Below are 18,462 nucleotides of genomic sequence, written 5' to 3' on the forward strand. Positions count from 1 at the left end.
ATGAACTCACACAATCACAAGTTGAGGTCCCACAGTAGGCCATCTGCAAGCTGAGGAGCAAGGAAGCCAGTCTGAGTCCCAAAGCTGAAGACAATGTTTGAGGACAGGAAGCATCCAGCATGGGAGAAAGATGCAGGCTGGAGGACTAAGCTAGTTCTAGTCTTTCCATGTTTTTCTGGCTGCACTGGCAGCTGATAGATGGAGCCCACCCAGATGGAGGGTGAGTCTGCCTTTCCCAGTCCAATAACTCAAAAGTTAATCTCCTTTGGCAACACCCTCGCAGACACACCCAGGAGCAATACTTTGCATCCTTCATTCCAATCAGTTGACACTCAGTATTAACCATCACAGATGTATTTACTTTTTCTGGTTTTAGTCGCAAAGAAAGGTGCAAGTGCACACTCAATAATGCTCCATGAATATCACCGAAGTAGTTTAATTTCCTGTTTTTATCAGTAGCTTTTCTTCCTCAGTTTAGTCAATGGTAATTAAAATACTTCTACTGGAACCACACATATGATTAATAACTCTTACTGAAGCTGAATTAGAGCATATCATCCAACCATCACCCTTCAAAAGTTTGGATATTAATACAAATGAAAATGAAGCTCTAAAATTGGAATGCAATGATTAAAATCAATGGTTCCTTCTCACTTATAGCCACATCATAAAAATAAGTATTTTGCACAACTTTTACTAAAATTACCCTTTCTTAGTTCTGTAACAACAAATTGAAAAAAAAAGGAGGTTGTCAATCTGTCAAAACAAGAGTTTTTAGTCATCTGTGTAGAAAAATCCTTGTCACAACACTGTAAGAATTTTAATACACAAAAGAGATAGGGAGAAAAATATATAGTAAAATATTTTAATGACATCAGGTATAGAAAAATTTAAAGAAAACAAAAAGTAGAAACTATAAAAGAAAATTAAGGCATCAGAAACATTAAAATTAAAACTTTCTGTATGGCAGAGACCCTACTGCCTTAGTCTGGGACAGTGTTTCTCAGAAGCCCACAGGTAGCACCTGGGGAGCTTTGAAAAGTACTGATCCTAGGTTATACCTCCCCAAATTCTGATTTTAATTGGTTGAAGGTACAGCCAAGGTACCTAGAGTTTTAAAAGCTCCCCAAGTGAGTCTAATGTACAGCCAATGTTGAGAACCATTAGTCTAGGAAAAGAAAGTTATAATAATCTACAAGGTATTTTTATCCAGAATTATAAAGTCTTATAGGTCAATGAGAAAAATTCAAAGAACCCAATATAAAAATGAGCAAGATTTGAATAGGCAATCAACTGAAGAGAAAACTCAGACCGATAAGCAAACACAACAATACTCAATTTTCTAGTAGTCAGGAAAATAAAACAATCCAAATTAAAACAAGATACCAATTCACACTAAGCAGATTGGCAAAATTAAAACATTTGTAAGTACCAAGGACTGGTAAGGGTATCAAGCAACAAGAACTCTCAAAGGTGCTGGTGGGAGTATAAACTGGTACAACCCTATGACAGTTAATTTTTTTTTTTTGAGATGGGGTCTCGCTCTGTCACCCAGGCTGGAGTGCAGTGGCATGATATCAGCTCACTGCAACCCCCGCCTCCCAGGTTCAAGTGATTCTCCTGCCTCAGCCTACCGAGAAGCTGGGATTATAGGTGCCCACCACTACACCTGGCTAATTTTTGGAATTTTGGTAGAGATGAGTTTTTGCCATGTCAGCAAGGCTGGTCTCAAACTCCTGACCTCAAGAGATCCACTCACCTCAGCCTCCCAAAATGCTGGGATTACAGGCATGAGCCATTGTGCCCGGCAATTATAGGTAATTTTATGTGTCGGCTTCGTTAGGCTGAGGTGCCCAGTTGTTTGGTCAAATATGAGTCTAAATGCTGTTGCAAATGTATTTTTTTAGATGTGATTAACATTTAAATCAATAGATATTGAGTAAAGTCAATTACCCTCCATAATGTGGGTGGGCCTCTTCCAATCAGTTGAAGGGCTTAGGAGAAAAGACTCAATAAAGAATAATTTTGCCTCAAGACTCCAACATCAAAGCTCTGCCCGAGTTTCCCATTTGCTGGACCGCCTTGCAGGTTTCAAACTCAAGACTACAACAGCAACTCTTACCTGAATCTCCAGCCTGCTGGGCCAACCCACCATGCCCACAATCATGTGGGCCAATTCCATAAAATAAATCTATATCTATATCCATATTTACATCTATCTACATATCCATACCCATGTCTATATATCTCTATCCTCTCGATTCTGTTTCTCTGGAGAACCCCGATTAATATAAACTAACTTTAAAGAACAATTCAGCAATATCTAGAAAAGTTGAAGATGGGTATAGTCAATTTCAACTCCAGGTATATAGCCTGTAGTCCTTCTCAAACGGACAGGTGGGAAATGGGATGTGGGTGTGGGACTTCTATATCTTTTTTAAAAGTTAGAGGTAAGGGGGCAAAGCAAATATGGCAAAATGTTACCGTGTTTTAAATCAGGGATGGAGTATGTTTTACATTGTCATATTATTTTTGGCATTTTTGTGCAGTTTGAAATACTCCATAATTTAAATGAAAGCAATTTAAAAGCAACTTGTGTTAAACATGGTGGTGATGGAAGTGGCCCCAACCAGTAAGCCAAACCCTAAATAAGGTCAAAGTGACAGAGAGCAGACCCAGCAGAGGGCAGGGATGGGATAGGAATGGATTTCAGGGGAAAGCAAGTAACACTCAAGAGAGCCCCAAGACTTCTCAAAGTCTCTTCATAAACAAAAATTTCCTTTGACTTCTAAGATGGTTAGCTCATCACTAACTGCCCATGGAAAGAATAGAAATCTGGCAGATGACATGATACCCTGAGGACATCACCGATGACACTAACCTTCATGACTCGGTTAAGGCAATGGCTTCCATGTTTCTCCACTGTCAAGTTACTGTCTTCCTTTTTTCCTGGGGAAAAAGATCATATTTAAAAATAATTTATTGAAAATAATTAAATAAATGAACTTGCTATACAATCAGAAGAACACTTGGATGATTATTGCCTTGCAGTGGGTTTTATCAGAAGTTGAAAGAAGATGGCACCCAGCAAGAAAAACTATAAAAGGAATGGAGTGGGATGAAGGTAGAAAAAAAATAAGAAAACGATGTTGCCCATTTTCCTTCTGTTCATTGCTTTTCTACTCCCCCTTCCTTTCTTGGTCTTGAAAGTCTTTTTTTCTTCCTCTTGTTAACTGGCTCCTGCTAGGTCCAAGTAGGAAGGAACCATGTCTCTATTTGTTAATCATGGTATTCCCAGAGCTTATAGTAGTCAGTGATAAATGGATACTTACTGAAGAATGGGAAAGAAAGAGGAGAGAAGTGATAGAAAGAGAAAGAAAAAGGAACTTACTGGGAGAAAGGAAGGAACTTACTGATCATACCAGGTTATTAATATATTCCTTAACATTTATTTTATGTTCCATGACCTCAATAATATTAAGCTATATTGATTTAGGATAGTTTCTCTAAGTTTTTTTTTTTCTAAAATTAGATTGTTGTCTTACTTGATGTTACCCTATATTTACATTTTTTTTCTATTGAGCATTGCTCTGAATAAATAGAAGATTTACTGTCAATTTCAACCTAAAGCAATTAATTTTGAATGGTGAATTTTCTAGCTTTCTAGGAAATGAATGGAAGATACCATTTCTGGTAAGCAAAACTTTTGGCTACCCTCAAAATATGTATTATTTTATATTAGATCATGATATGCTTCTTTGCCCCTATATTGGCCCCTTCTCTGGTGATGAACCAGTAGGAAAATTATCAAAATAAAACCCATAAAAACCATGTTAATATATTTACTGAATCATAACACCTCCAGATTGAAAGAAACCTTCAGAATATTTTTACCCATCAGACACTTGCATCACCTCTACATCCCAATAAGTGTTTTCTCCTTAAAATGGCCAAGGGAATATATATATATATTCCTCTATGTCTATACTGTTCATATTTATCAAGGATATATTCCTCTCTAAGTAGGATCTGGCCTGACCAAAATACTTCAAAGGTAATCTGACTGGCACACAATCTAGTAGGATTACCAATCCCTTTTTTTACTTATTCATTAAAAATAGAATTATTGCATATGATGTATATGGCATTTGTTTAGGCACTGGATATCCAGCAGTGAATTAAAAAGCCAATTCTTTCATATATATCAAGGAAGAGAAATGGAGGAATATATATATATATATACACACATACACACACACATATATACATACATATGTATGTGTGTGTATATATATAGAGAGAGAGAGAGAGAAAAATCCTATTCAATTCTTATGCAGCTCTAAATGCGAACAAGCTCTTTCTTAGGCTGAGCAAAAGTCAACAATTTCCATCCTTTGGCACAGGTTATAAGCCCAAATATTTTTCATATGAAAGGCTTTTTAATGTTTTAAGAGAGTTGAATATTTTAAGATAGACAAGCTTTCCTATCCCTAACTCCCTTCTCTTTTCCAAACCAAACAATTAGAGTTTCTTCAATCATTCTGCCCAGGACACACTTAAAGACCACTTGTCAGTGTGTCAATATTCCTCTCCAGGTAGGGCCTGGCCTGACCGGAATACTTCAAAGGTGATCTGACTGGTACCTAATCTAGCAAGACTACCAATCCCTTTGTTTTACTTATTCATTAAAAATAGAATTATTGTTTATGATGTACACGGCATTTGCTTAGGCACTGGATATCCAGCAATGAATTAAAAAGCCAATTCCTGACCTCGTAGACCTTATATTTTAGTGAAGGCAAACAGATAATAATTAAAATAAATAATAAATTGGCCAGATGCAGTGGCTCATGCCTGTAATCCCAGCACTTTGGAAGTCCAAGGTGGGTGGATCACCTGAGGTTAGGAATTTGAGAATGGCCTGGTCAACATGGTGAAACCCCATCTGTACTAAAAATACAAGAAATATTAGCCAGGTGTGGTGGTGCACGCCTGTAATCCCAGCTACTCCAGAGGCTGAGGCAGGAGAATTGCTTGAACCCTGGAGGCAGAGGTTGCAGTGAGGCGAGATGGTGCCACTGCACTCCAGCCTGGGTGAGAGAGAGATACTCCGTCTCAAAAAATAACAATTATTATAATAAATAAATATATTATAGGATATATGAATAGGAAATAAGCTTTACAGGAAAAAATGCAGCAAGGAGGCTCTAGTTTGGGGAAGGAGGATGCTGAATGACTTGTGATAGCCTCTCGAGATGCATTCTTTGTCCTTCTCTGCCTTGCTCTGTCCCAGGAGGTTAATCTATGGACTCTATCAGTGGAATCCCTTGCCCTCTGACTTCCAGCCCTTTAATTTGGGAATACCTTAAAAGCCTTAATTAAACATATCCTATGATCAAATTATCTTATTTTTAAGACTTTAGCCTAAGAACACAATCAACGAAGTACATACAAATAAAAATGGATAAGGACGTTCACAGCGCCATTACAATTACAAAAAAGGCACAGCCAGGTTGAATGTCCAACAATAGGTTAAATAAATTATGGTAGAACATGAGATGCAATATCATGCAGCTACTAAAAATCTCGTTGTAAAATAATATATATTGACACGTGAAAATGTTCGTGATATATTGCTAAGTGAGAAGAAGAGGAAAAAGTGGCGATGATGAGTATCAGGTGATATAACTAGAACTCGCAGGCTTTTGTTTCTATTGCAACTACACATTTTGATGATATCAAGGATGCCTTTTAAAAGTCAGAAAATATTCTTTGCAAATTCCTAATGATTTCTTCTGCATTCTTTTTTTCTGGAATTTTTAAAAATTTTACTTTAAGTTCTGGGATACATGTGCAGTGCATTCTTGTTTACACAAGTAACTTTCTTAGCAAGATTTTCTTTTCAGAGAACAATGATAAATTCAGCTCTAATGGAATTCCCATAAAGTCCAAATTAGTCAAGTTTATATGAATGCAGATTTATTATAATCCAGAATGAAATGATTAAGAACAGAATATCCTCTTTTCCCCACAAATGGACCACAAATATATCAAATTATCTATGAAAACATCATCTTCTTTGATCTTGTACGAATTCCTATTATTTGTCATGGAGTAAGGCCTTACTCGGTATTTGTTCATGTATTATTTAATTAAAATGACTCATGAAACAAGTGTGTCACTATGCTGGCTTGCCTATTGTCCATATTCACATACTTGAGTGTATCCTTATTCTTGCCTGGAAAAGGCATATGCTGTCTTGGGCATCGTTCCAGTTAATCTCTTCAAACGGTTTATGAATGAGCATTCGTGAATGTAATTAAGTAGCAAACAGACTTCGAACAGCAGTTGGGAAACCATCTTGAATTCTTCACTCTGAAACTACTTCAAACATTCTGTGCAAATAAAAAGAGGATCTTCACTACCTACTTCATCCCGTCTGCTCAGGGAAGGCTAAATATCTGTCCTGTTCCTATTTGGATAGGTGAAGATACTTGGTTTAAAATCCACATTCTATACATTTCCTCTCCCCATCTCATCTCACTTTCATCTTCTTGCCCAGCAGGAGAGAGTTAACTCAGCCAGAAATGTGGGTAAATACTGGAAACTTACTCAGATGCAGAAGGGACTATGGCTCAAGATGTTATAATGTTCAGAAAGCAGGGAATGTGTTGGCTTGAGTTAATGCCAGCTTCCTTGTTTACTGTTGAAGTGTGCTTAAAAGATAAGTCTTTGGAGTGTAAGTGTGTGCAACCTGAAAAAGAGAGAGAGAGAGCAGAGAGGGAGGAAAGGGAGAGGAGAGGGAGGAGAGAGGGAGAGAGGGAGGAAACAGAGGGGGAGAGAGGGAGGAGAGGGAGGCGGAGGGTGGAGAGAGGGAGGAGAGAGAGAAAGAGGGAGAGAAGGGTGAGAGAGAGAGAGAGAGGGATGAGAGAGGGAGGGAGAGAGGGATGACGGAGGGAGAGAGGGATGAGGGAGGGAGAGAGGGATGAGAGAGGGAGGGAGAGAGGGAGGAGAGAGGGAGGGAGAGAGGGAGGAGAGAGGGAGGGAGAGAGGGAGGAGAGAGGGAAAGAGGGATAGATGGAGGAGAAAGAGAGGGAGAGAGGGAGGAGAGAGGGAGAGAGGGAAAGAGGAAGAAACGGAGGAGAGAGAGGGAGAGAGGGAGGAAAGAGAGAGGGAGAGAGGGAGGAGAGAGAGAAAGAGGGAGAGAGGGATGAGAGCCGGAGAGAGAAACAAGAGAGAGAGAGATGAGAGAGGGAGAGAGGGAAAGATGGAGAGAGGGAGGAAAGAGAGGGAGGAGAGGGAGAGAGGGTGGAGAGGGAGGAGAGAAGGTGGAGAGAGGGAGGAGAGAGAGAGGGATGAGAGAGGGAGAGAGGGAAGAGAGATGGAGAGAGGGAGGGAGGAGAGAGGGAGGACAGAGGGAGAGAGGGAGAGGTTCAGTGGCTCAGGCTTGTAATCCCAGCACTTTGGGAGGTTGAGGCAAGAGGATTGCTTAAGCCAAGGAGTTCAAGACCAGCCTAGGCAATGTAATGAGACCCTGTCTTTATAAAACATTTTAAAATGTGTGTGATGGGTGTAGTTCCAGCTACTTGGGAGACTGAGATCACTTGGGCCCAGGAGCTTGAGGCTGCAGTGAGCTGTGATCACACCCCTGCTCTCTAGCCTGTGCGACAGAGTGGGACACTGTCTTAAAAAAAGGGCAGCGGTGAGAGGGGAGGAGGTTTGAGGAAAAGACCATAAGATACATATGGTTAACTTTTGCAAGATTCTGAAATTCTGCTGGATGATTTTGATTATAACAGAATGGTTAATGTTAATTGTGTATATAGCCCTGTTAGCGGTGGAGAATCCATATCCATCTGGGTCTGCAGCAACCTCAATTCTTGCCTCCTCAGAAGAAACAATTTGACTGAGGGGCAGAAGGAGAGACCGAGACAAGTTTTAGAGCAGGCGTGAAAGTTTATTCAAAAGCTTTAGAGCAGGAAGGAAAGGAAGGAAAGTACACTTGAAAGAGGGCCAAGCGGGCAATTTGAAAGACCAGCACGGTTTGAACTTTTGACTTGGGGTTTTATACCTTGGCAGGCTTCCGAGGTCTTGCGTCGCTTCTCCTGCTCATCCAACGCTGAGATCTGATCTGGAAGCTGCTGATCACCAGTTTCAGGTGTTTTCTATCTGGTAAGAGACTATCTTTCCCTAGTGCCAGCTGTGACCAATTATTACTGTAGAGAACCAGTTAACAACCGCCTGACCATCACAGGATGGTCTCCCGACACACCTGGTGTGTGTGTAGTGGGGGAGCCCTCTCCTTCCCTGCTCACACCCGACTACAGCACAAGATATTGTTTAGACTATTATTATTCTAATATTACCAATGCTAACTTTAAAAATGAATACATTTCCACCACCTCTTAAAGGAAAGATTCACTGGCTAATCTCCTCAGATAAATATGTTCTTTTTTTTTTTTTTTTTTTTTTTGAGATGGAGTCTTGCTCTGTCACCCAGGCTGGAGTGCAGTAGCACGATCATGGTTCACTGCAAACTCTGCCTCCTGGGTTCAAGCCATTCTCCTGCCTCAGCCTCCCCAGTAGCTGGGATTATAGGCATGCATCACCATGCCCAGCTAATTTTTGTATTTTTAGTAGAGATGGGGTTTCACCATGTTGGCCAGGCTGGTCTCAAACTCCTGACCTTGTTATCTGCCTGCCTCGGCCTCCCAAAGTGTTGGGATTACAGGTGTGAGCAACTGCGCCCGGCCAGATGAATATATTCTTAAATGAACATTTACATGTTAAATTAGTGTGTATGCAAGTGACTTCAGGGTCATGGTGACCATATTCTGTAAATCCATCGTATGGAACATAATTGTGAACAAATAGTTATGGGCATAAGCATTCATAAATGTTAAAGAGCTAAAGCTAACTGAGTTAAAAAATAATCTCCCTTTTATCAATGGCACACTTTCTAATGGCAAAATTTTTTAAAATGAAAAACCCAGGAAATTATAAAGAAAATTTAACCATCCCAAATCCCATAACCTAAACATAACAACTGATAACATTTTGGTGTTTCTTTTTAGTCTGTTTTTCTAGACACATATATTCAAGTGTCCATATTTTATTTGACATTATTAATATTTATTTACGTATTTTGATGTCTTGTATTTTTCCATGTCATTAGAATCTTTGTAAATATTATTTTAAATTATTGCATTACCTTTTTTTTTTTTTTTTGAGGTGGAGTTTCACTCTTGTTGCCCAGGCCGGAGTAAAATGGTGTGATCTAGGCTCACTGCAACCTCTGCCTCTCAGGTTCAAGCGATTCTCCTACCTCAGCCTCCCGAGTAGCTGGGATTACAAGTGCCCGCCACCATGCCTAGCTAATTTTTTTGTATTTTTAGTAGAGACAGGTTTTCACCATGTTGGCCAGGCTGGTCTTGAACTCCTGACCACAGGTGATCCACTCACCTCAGCCTCCGAAAGTGCTGGGATTACAGGTGTGAGCCACGGTGCCCAGCCTGTATTAAATTTTATCATATGAAAATATTATTGCCAATTGAAGTATTATTTAGCCACTTCACCAATACTGACCATGAACATCTTTATACATGTCCACAGTTTTAAAATAGAAGAAACTGGCCAGATGCGGTGACTTGTGCCTGCAGTCCCAGCACTTTGGGACGCTGAGGCAAGCAGATCATGTGAGCCTAGTAGTCTGGGACCAACCTGGGCAGCATGGCAAAACTTCGTCTCTACAAAAAATACAAAAATTAGCTGGGTGTGGTGGCTGTGCCTGTAGTTTCAGTTACTTGGAAGGCTGAGGTAGAAGGATCACCTGAGTCTGGGAGTTCGAGGCTGGAGTGAGCCGTGATAGTGCACTGCAATCCAGCCTGGGTGACAGAGTGAGACTCTGTCTCAAAATAAAATAAAATATTGCTTCTTGGCTTTTTGGCTAAGATCAAGTGTAAAATAAAATAAAATAGTAGAAGAAACGAAGATATAGGGAGGCTAAATACCTTGTACAAGATGGTAAAGTGTAAACTCGTTTGTTTGGAAGCTATTTTTCAATATATAGAATAACAGATGCTGAAGATAAAAGAGGTCACTAAGTTCAACCTTTGCATTTTTTTCAGTTGAGGGAACTGAGACCCAATGAGGTAAAGATGACCTGTTCAAGGACTTAAAGAGTCTAATGACTGAATGAATACTAGAGCCCCAGTCCCTTGGGTGCTATTTTACATATTTTTCTTCAAAGTGTAAATCACTACCTAATATTATTTTTGTTATTCATTGACTTATGTATCAACACTCCCTTGCACACACCCTCAGCTCCTTAGTCTCTAGCACCAGAGTTGTCTATACTTACCTTCTTTACTTCTCCCTATGTTTCCACCTAAATCCATGTCAATCAAGCTTTCAATCCTACTACCTCACTGGGTGCTCTTGTAAAGATAATCAGTGACCCCCACATGGCCTACTCCAGTGGACAGAATGAGTTTTCATCTGCCTTGAATTTTTTTTTTTTTTGAGTCAGGGTCTCGTTCTGTCTCCCAGGCTGGAGTGCAGTGGCATGATCTTGGCTCACTGCAACCTCTGCTTCCCAGGCAATTCTTGCACCTCAGCCTCCCAAGTAGCTAGGATTACAGGCGTGTGCCACCATGCCCAGCTAATTTTTATATTTTTAGTAGAGACGTTTTTGCCATGTTTCCCACGCTGGTCTTGAAATCCTGACCTCAGGTGATCCGCCCACCTTGGCCTCCCAAAGCGCTGGTTAACAACAGCATTTGATGCAATGGATCACTTTCTCTTCTTACAGCACTGTCTTCACTTGGTTTCTAGTACACTACTCTCTCGGTTTCTTCCTAACTGTTGGGTCCACTTACTATACCTCTAAACATGGAAGTATTTCCAGGTTCAATCCTTGACTATCTTTTTAAATTAGTAATCATCAGCCCCATCAAACCCAATGCCTACTTTCTACGAGAAGTTTTTTTTCAATACAAAACTTAGCCGTGCATGGTAGCATACAGCTGTAGTCCCAGCTACTAGGGAGACTAAGGCAGGAGAATTGCTTGAACCGGGGAGGCGGAGGTTGGAGTGAGCCAAGATCGCGCCATTGCACTCCAGACTGGGCGACAGAGCAAGACTCCGTCTCAAAAAAAAAGTATTTTTTTTTCATGCTGCCTTTAAAGGGGCTTGCCATCTACAGTTACACAGGTGGTAGAAGGGGGGCAAATTCTAGGTGCACTCTGTTGCCTAGTCATGCACCCTGGCAGGGTGCTACATCAACCCCAAAGAAGGGGTGCCTTTTCCTAATTCCTCCACTCAGAGGGGGCCTCTTATTTGTACAGAGGCACCTTACATGCTAGCAGCAGTTCTGTTCTGTACTATCAAGTGAACTTCACACAGAATATAGCCTACCTACACATGTAATTTTAAAATAAATATAATGCCTAAACTGTAGCATCAAGCAGACATAAATGTAAAAACAATTGATCATAAACATATGCAAACGCTCAAGCACTTTTACACTAGAAAACCTCACAAAGTAGTCAACTGCTTGAACCTGTAAACAGAGCCATGGATGTTGTCTTGGTGATTCAAGTGCAGCTTGCAGCGTTGTCAATACTTTTCTGAAATAGTGAAAACTGTTAGGAAAACTCTAAACAAAAGCAAGCATAGTCTTCTCTGAATTTACATGATAATTGTATTTTTGAAAAATGCAGTGTTAAGAGCAAAAAAGATTATGTTAAAAAGTATAAGATAATTATAAACAGGTTTTTCACCTGAAATCCCTGGAATATAAGAAGTATAAGTATTAGCTATTGTTACCTTGTTTAACCCTGTTAATAATATTTAACCCATTTTAAAAATTATTTATTTATTTATTTTTGAGATAGAGTCTCACTCTATGTGACTCACTCTGTCACCTAGGCTGGAGTACAGTGGCGTGATCTCGGCTCACAACCTCTGCCTCCTGGGTTCAAGCAATTCTCCTTCCTCAGCCTCCCAAGAAGCTGGGATTACAGGCATGTGCCACCACACCTGGCTAATTTTTGTATTTTTGTAGAGATGGGGTTTCACCATGTTGTCCAGGCTGGTCTCAAACTCCTGACCTCAAGTGATCTGCCTGCCTCAGCCTCCCAAAGTGTTGGGATTACAGGCATGTGCCATGCACCAGGCCAATTTAACCCATTTTATGATAAGGAAATAGACAATATCCAGTAGACCCTCTGGCAATAGAGATCAATGGTTGCCTACCCCAAACAGCCTACTGGTGTTAGAACCCCTGATTCTCAGCAGGGCATAGGGCCACTGGGACTGTAAGAATCCTTTTCCAGCCTCCCTTGCAGCCAGTGTGGCCGTGTGACCAGGTTCTGGTCAACATGCTATAAGGAAAAGAACTGTGCAGCCACTTCCAGGAAATTTCCTTTAAAGATAGTTGGTGCTTGCCCTTTTTTCCCTCCTTCCTCCATTTAACGCTTCGACTATGTATGTAGTAGTTAGAGCTCCATCTGGGATGATGAAGATGAGGGTCATAGCCTAAGAGGGCAGATCAAAAGCTAGGGGCAGTCAGGGTCTCTGAAGATTTCAAGCAGCAGAGCATCACCCCAGTATTGAACTATTCACCTTTACAGAAGAGGTCAATAAACTTTCTTTTTGTTAGGCAGTTCTTGTGTTACTACAAAGATATATCCGAGGCTGAGTAATTTATAAGAAAAGATGTTTAACTGGCTCACAGTTCTGCAGACTGTACAAAAAGCATAGCACCGGCATCAGCTTCTGGGGAGGCCTCAGGAAGCTTCCAACCATGGCAAAAGGCAAAGGGGGAATGGCGGCATCTCACATGGCAGGAGGGGGAGCAAGAGAGAGAGGACCTGGAGGTGCCACACACTTTTAAACAACCAGATCTCACAGGAACTCACTCAATATCATGAGGACAGCATCAAGCCATAAAGGATCTGCCCTCGTGACCCAAACATGTCTCACTAAGCCCCATCTCCAACTTTGGGGATTACATTTCAACATAAGATTTAGGGGGACATATATCCAAACTGTATGATTCAATTGGTTTAAATCATCCTTAATTTGGGTCTTTGTTAATCATAGCTGAGCATAATCCCAATCTAATTACCCTCTATAAATTATAGTTCCTTTTCTCAATCCTAACTAAGTCTCCTTCCATAAATAACAGCTCCCTCTCTCAATCTTAATCTTTTTGCTTTAATTTGCCTTAAAATCTACCAGCCTATCCTGTTTACTTTACTTCAGTATGACTTTAATATACTGATAAATAATAGGTTCTTTCCTAAGAGTTAATCACCATATTTATGAACTTCTAACTCTTAAAATATTGACTATATGATTTTTTGTAAGAGAGTTTTTTTTTTACCTTGAGTCACACACTTCTCAAATGATTTTTCTAGTATTGTGTATTTTATTAGATCAATTTGTGATATAATTCCTTTGCTCTTATTTCAGCCACCCATGAAATAGAAGAGATAGAATAGAAATGGAAGGCCAGGCACGGTGGCTCATGCTTGTAATCCTAGCACTTTGGAAGCCAAGGCAGGCAGATCATCTGAGGTCAGGAGTTCGAGACCAACCTAGCCAGCATGGTAAAACCCCATCTCAACTAAAAATACAAAAATTAGCCAGGTGTGGTGATGCATGACTGTAATCCCAGCTACCTGGGAGGCTGAGGCAGGAGAATTTCTTGAACCCCGGAGGCGAAGTTTCCAGTGAGCCGAAATCGCACCATTGCAGTCTAGCCTGGGCAACAGAGCAAGACTCTGTCTCAAAAAAAAAAAAAAAAAAGAAATGGAAAGAGAAAAGGAAACTGGAAAAGAATAAGAATAGCCCTTCCTCACCATTTTCACATTAAAATAGTACCACATAATAAAGCTTGACTAAATTTTTTTTTTATTTACTTGGAATACTGGTATACTGAAACAATTGGAGGGTGTCCAGAAAAAATTAAAATTCTTTCCCTCTATATTTTTTCTTTTGTATTAGTTTTTATTATAAACATCAATTTAAAGGGGATTTATAGTTTGCTTCTATCTATCCTTCATTTCTGAATAATCCTGTCTAAAAGTACAAGGTGGGGCTGAGCAAAGTGGGAATGGGGAGGTCAGAGCGCTCTGGAGTGGTGGCCCAGTTCATGCTGTTAGAGTCAGGCAAGGCTGTCTTGCTGGGTTGGGTGGGAGGGGGGATGGTAGTGGTGATGGAAGTTTGGTTACATGGAGGGGATTGATCAGATGTAAACACATTGAGGATGAAGGGAGATAGTTTTCTAACTGTTAGGGAAGGGACTACAAAAATGGAAACTGAAAAAACTAAAATAAGCCATGTGGTGTTGAACTGGAATTTTCAATAGAGATATTGAAACAAGTATGGATATGGTCATATATGCATGCATGTGTGTATGCATACACATGCATACGTTCTCTAGTTTTGTCCAGTGAGAGGGCCTGGAAGCACCAACACCCCCCTACCAAGGAGCGTGCCTATTGTCTAGACCAATCTTTGGTTTCCTAAATGCCATTCTCCACTAAAACGAAACAGGGCTTTTTGGAGAATTGACTGATTCCAGGATTGAGACAGGGAACATCTTATTGGGACAGAAAATAAGGAAATGCTCAAAGAATGAGGATGACATGTCAAAAGAACACAGAAGACAGCTTAATAGGGGCTCCCCCTGTCCAAATATGTGACAATTAAGGCAGAAAAGTAACAATAGTAACAGATTATAAATTCATGTAATAAAATAGAAATTCATGAGTCCTTAAAATAAAGAGCATCAAAATAAATAATCATGACATGATTAACCCACTAAATAAAATAGAATCTATGAGTCCATACTGATATAAACAAGTGGGAAAAGGAGAAAGCTTTTCTTACAGTGGAATGCCAACTGATGGAGAAGAAATGATGGAGTCAGAAAATCACCATTTGGCAGCCAGCATAAGTAACTGATTTAGCCCAGAAATACAGTGGATGCTAATATGCAGTAGGTGAAAGTTTGAGGAGGAATGAGATAACTACATAGCCTCAAAGTACCTTCACAAAATACTTCTTAATAATACAATTTTAAAAGGTAACTTTGCAATGAAGAAACCTGGCAGATAGTTCCCTAATCAAGAAGTTAAGGCTAATAGCACAAGTAATGGAGCCAATAGAAATATAGGCTATCTAGGGCTGGGCGCAGTGGCTCACCCTGTAATCCCAGCACTTTGGGAGGCTGAGGCGGGTGGATCACAAGGTCAGTAGATCGAGCCCATCCTGGCGAACACGGTGAAACCCCCGTCTCTACTAAAAATACAAAAAAAATTAGCCGGGCGCAGTGGCGGGCGCCTGTAGTCCCAGCTACTCGGGAGGCTGAGGCAGGAGAATGCTCTACTGTTCAGTATATTCCATTCTTTTGAGTAAGAAGGGTGGACACCCTGATTCCCCTCGCCATTTTTTGGCAAAAAAAAAAAAAAAAAATATATATATATATATATATATATATATATATATATATATATATATGTTTGAATTGGTGCAAATTTTTGAAGTCCAAGTCTCTCAAGTCAGTTATTCATTAATTTATTCATTCCAGAAATTTGCCATTATATGCCAGGGAACCAATTATGTGCTAGTAAATGACTAGTAATAGCGACAAAGGGTTAATGAATAAAATACCTTTTTCTCTAAAAGAGAGTGTAGTTAGTGCTAAAACAGGTGGGGTAGAGCCCATGTGACAGAACAATTAGTTACCTAGGGAAGTCAGAGAAAGCTTCAGATATGAAGTGCCCATTTGAGCGGGGCCGTGGAGATTAGATGAGGAGGCGTTTTTCAGGCAAAGCAAACGGGGAGGGATTTCTAGGTGGTAAGAACATCCTGTGTAAGTATGTGGAGTTGTGAGAAAAAGCATGGCCGGCGGTGCAAGGGCCAGCTTTGCGGTTCGTGGGACAGAAGGGAAAGAGATGAAGGAGTTTGTTTTAGGCTGCTAGTCATGGGTAACCAACAAAGGTTGGTGAGCATCCGACTAATATGTCCAGGTCTTCAGTTTGTTTTGAAGGAAAGGAGGTCAGATACCTCCGGCAACAGGGTAATAGATGAGGAAGTAGAATAAGCTTTATTTTTTAAAATTGGATTCAATGGAGACATTTGAGGGGTGAAGGAGGTGGGGGGAGACTGTATGGCACAGGATACTATGGGGAAAATTCCATGAGGTTTTGTTTTGTTTTGAGAACAGTGAAGTCCTATTTGTACTGATTAACTTTGAAGTGCTTATGTGGCAAACAGAAATCTTACTCCAGATTCACCACTGCCACCCTCTGGAACCATGGCAAAAAACAGAAAAGTGTTTAAAGTCAGTATTGAATGCTGATCATCTACTTGAGTGGTTTCCAGCCATTTCATCCACAGACTTCTTTTATTACCTACTCTCCCCCACAGATTGAATCTATGATTTACAAAACTCAAAGACATTATTTATTTAAAATTTGTTTCCCATTTTAATAATCAGTTACATAAATAAATGCCAGTCAGAGCTTCTGACCCATGATGATCCACCAGTATTCGTATTTTAAGGTGACTTCATTCCAAGCAAAAGCAAAGACATATGAGGTCTTAGTCTATAGCGTCTTTATTAAAATAAATGTACAATTTGTTAGTTATTTTTCTTTGTTTTTGAAAATAGTTTGCAAAGCCACAACACTACCTGCAAACTGATCCAGGTTCAGGGGCCTGTGGGGCCACTGATCTCCAGTGGTCCTCAACCAGGAGCAACTGTGCTCCCCAGGGGACATTTGGCAGTGCCTGGAGACATTTTTGGTTGTCAAACCTGGGTGGGGGAGGGACTACTGGCATTTAATGGGTAGAGGCCAGGGATGCTACTAAGCAACCTATTATGCACAGGACAAGTCACAAAATAAGAATTATTTGTGGCTGGGTGTGGTGGCTCACTCCTGTAATCCAAGCACTTTGGGAAGCCAAGGCAGGCAGATTGCTTGAGCTCAGGAGTTCAAGACCAGCCTGGACAACATGGCAAAACCTTGTCTCTACCAAAAATACAAACAATTAGCTGGGCATGGTGGTGCATACCTGTGGTTCCAGCTACTTGGGAGGCAGAGATGGGGGGATCACTAGAGCCCGGGAGGTGGAGGTTGCAGTGGGCCAAGATTGAGCCATTGCATTCCAGCCTAGGTGAGAGAGAGACCCCGTCTCAAAAAAACGGGATCTCAAAAAAAGAAAAAAGAAAAAGAAAGAAAAAAGAATTATTTGGCCCAAAATGTCAATAATATCAAGGTTGAAAACTCTGATCTAGCCCAATCCCTACAGTGTATAAAGGAAGAAAATAAGATCCAAAACAATTAAATGACTTTTTCTTTTATTTAATTAGTCAATACATTCAAAGTTTCCAAAAACAGAACATTAAAAGGATATGTAGGATTTGAACAGATATTTCTCCAAAGAAGATATACAAATGGCCAATGAGCAAATGAAAAGATTCTCAACATCATTAGTCATTAGGAAAATGCAAATCAAAACCACAATGAAATACTGCTTTATAGCCACTAGCATGGCTATAATTAAAACAACGACAAAAATGGAAAATAACAAATTGTTGGCGAGAACGTGGAGAAATTGGAACCTTTGTACATTGCTGGTGGGAATATAAAATGGCGCAGCTGCCATGGAAAAGTTTGGCAGTTCCTCAAAAAAAGTTCTATGTAAAATTATGATATGACCCAGCAATTCCACACCCCAGGTATATGTCCAAAGAAATTGAAAACAGGTATTCAAACAAATACTTGTACACAAATGTTCATAGCAGTAAAATTCACAGTAGCCAAAAGGTGGAAACAACCCAAATGTCCATTAACAGGTGCAGGGATAAACAAAATGTGGTATATACATACAATGGAATCATACTCATACATTAAAAGGAATGAAGTACTACTACTACAACAAGCTACAATGTGGGTGAAGCTCGGAGATATTACGCTTAGTGAAAGCCAGATATAAAAGGTCACATGTTGTTTCTATTTATATGAAATATCCAAAACAGGTAAATTTATAGAGAGAGAAAGCAGACTGAGGGTTGCCATGGGCTAGGAGAGAAGGAAGATACGGAGGAACTGCTTAATGACTACAGAGTTTTCTTTTAAAGTTGTGAAAATGGGCTGGGCACAGTGCCTCATGCCTGAAATCCCAGCACTCTGGGAGGCCGAGGCAGGCAGATCACTTGGGGTCGGAAGTTCAAGACCAGCCTGGCCAACATGGTGAAACCCCGTCTGTACTAAAAATACAAAGATTAGCTGGGTGTGGTGGCATGTGCCTATAATCCCAGCTACTCAGGAGGCTGAACCAGGAGAATCGCTTGAACCCAGGAGACGGAGGTTAGCAGTGAGCTGAGGCTGCACCACTGCACACTAAACTGGGTGACAGAGTGAGACTCCATCCCAAAACAAACAA

At 40.4% G+C, this 18,462-nt stretch overlaps 1 long non-coding RNA gene across 1 annotated transcript in view; it reads right to left on the reverse strand.

Annotated features, from left to right (window-relative positions):
• Positions 1-18,462, reverse strand: part of LOC112135820 (uncharacterized) — a 64,979-nt gene that overhangs the window by 35,700 nt on the left and 10,817 nt on the right. The window contains exon 2 of the long non-coding RNA XR_008512059.1: positions 2,882-2,949. This is a non-coding gene — a long non-coding RNA (uncharacterized LOC112135820). The remainder of the gene's footprint in view (positions 1-2,881; positions 2,950-18,462) is intronic.

The sequence above is a fragment of the Pongo abelii genome, chromosome 10 (assembly GCF_028885655.2).
Source record: "Pongo abelii isolate AG06213 chromosome 10, NHGRI_mPonAbe1-v2.0_pri, whole genome shotgun sequence".
In the NCBI taxonomy this organism is placed as follows: Eukaryota; Metazoa; Chordata; class Mammalia; order Primates; family Hominidae; genus Pongo; species Pongo abelii.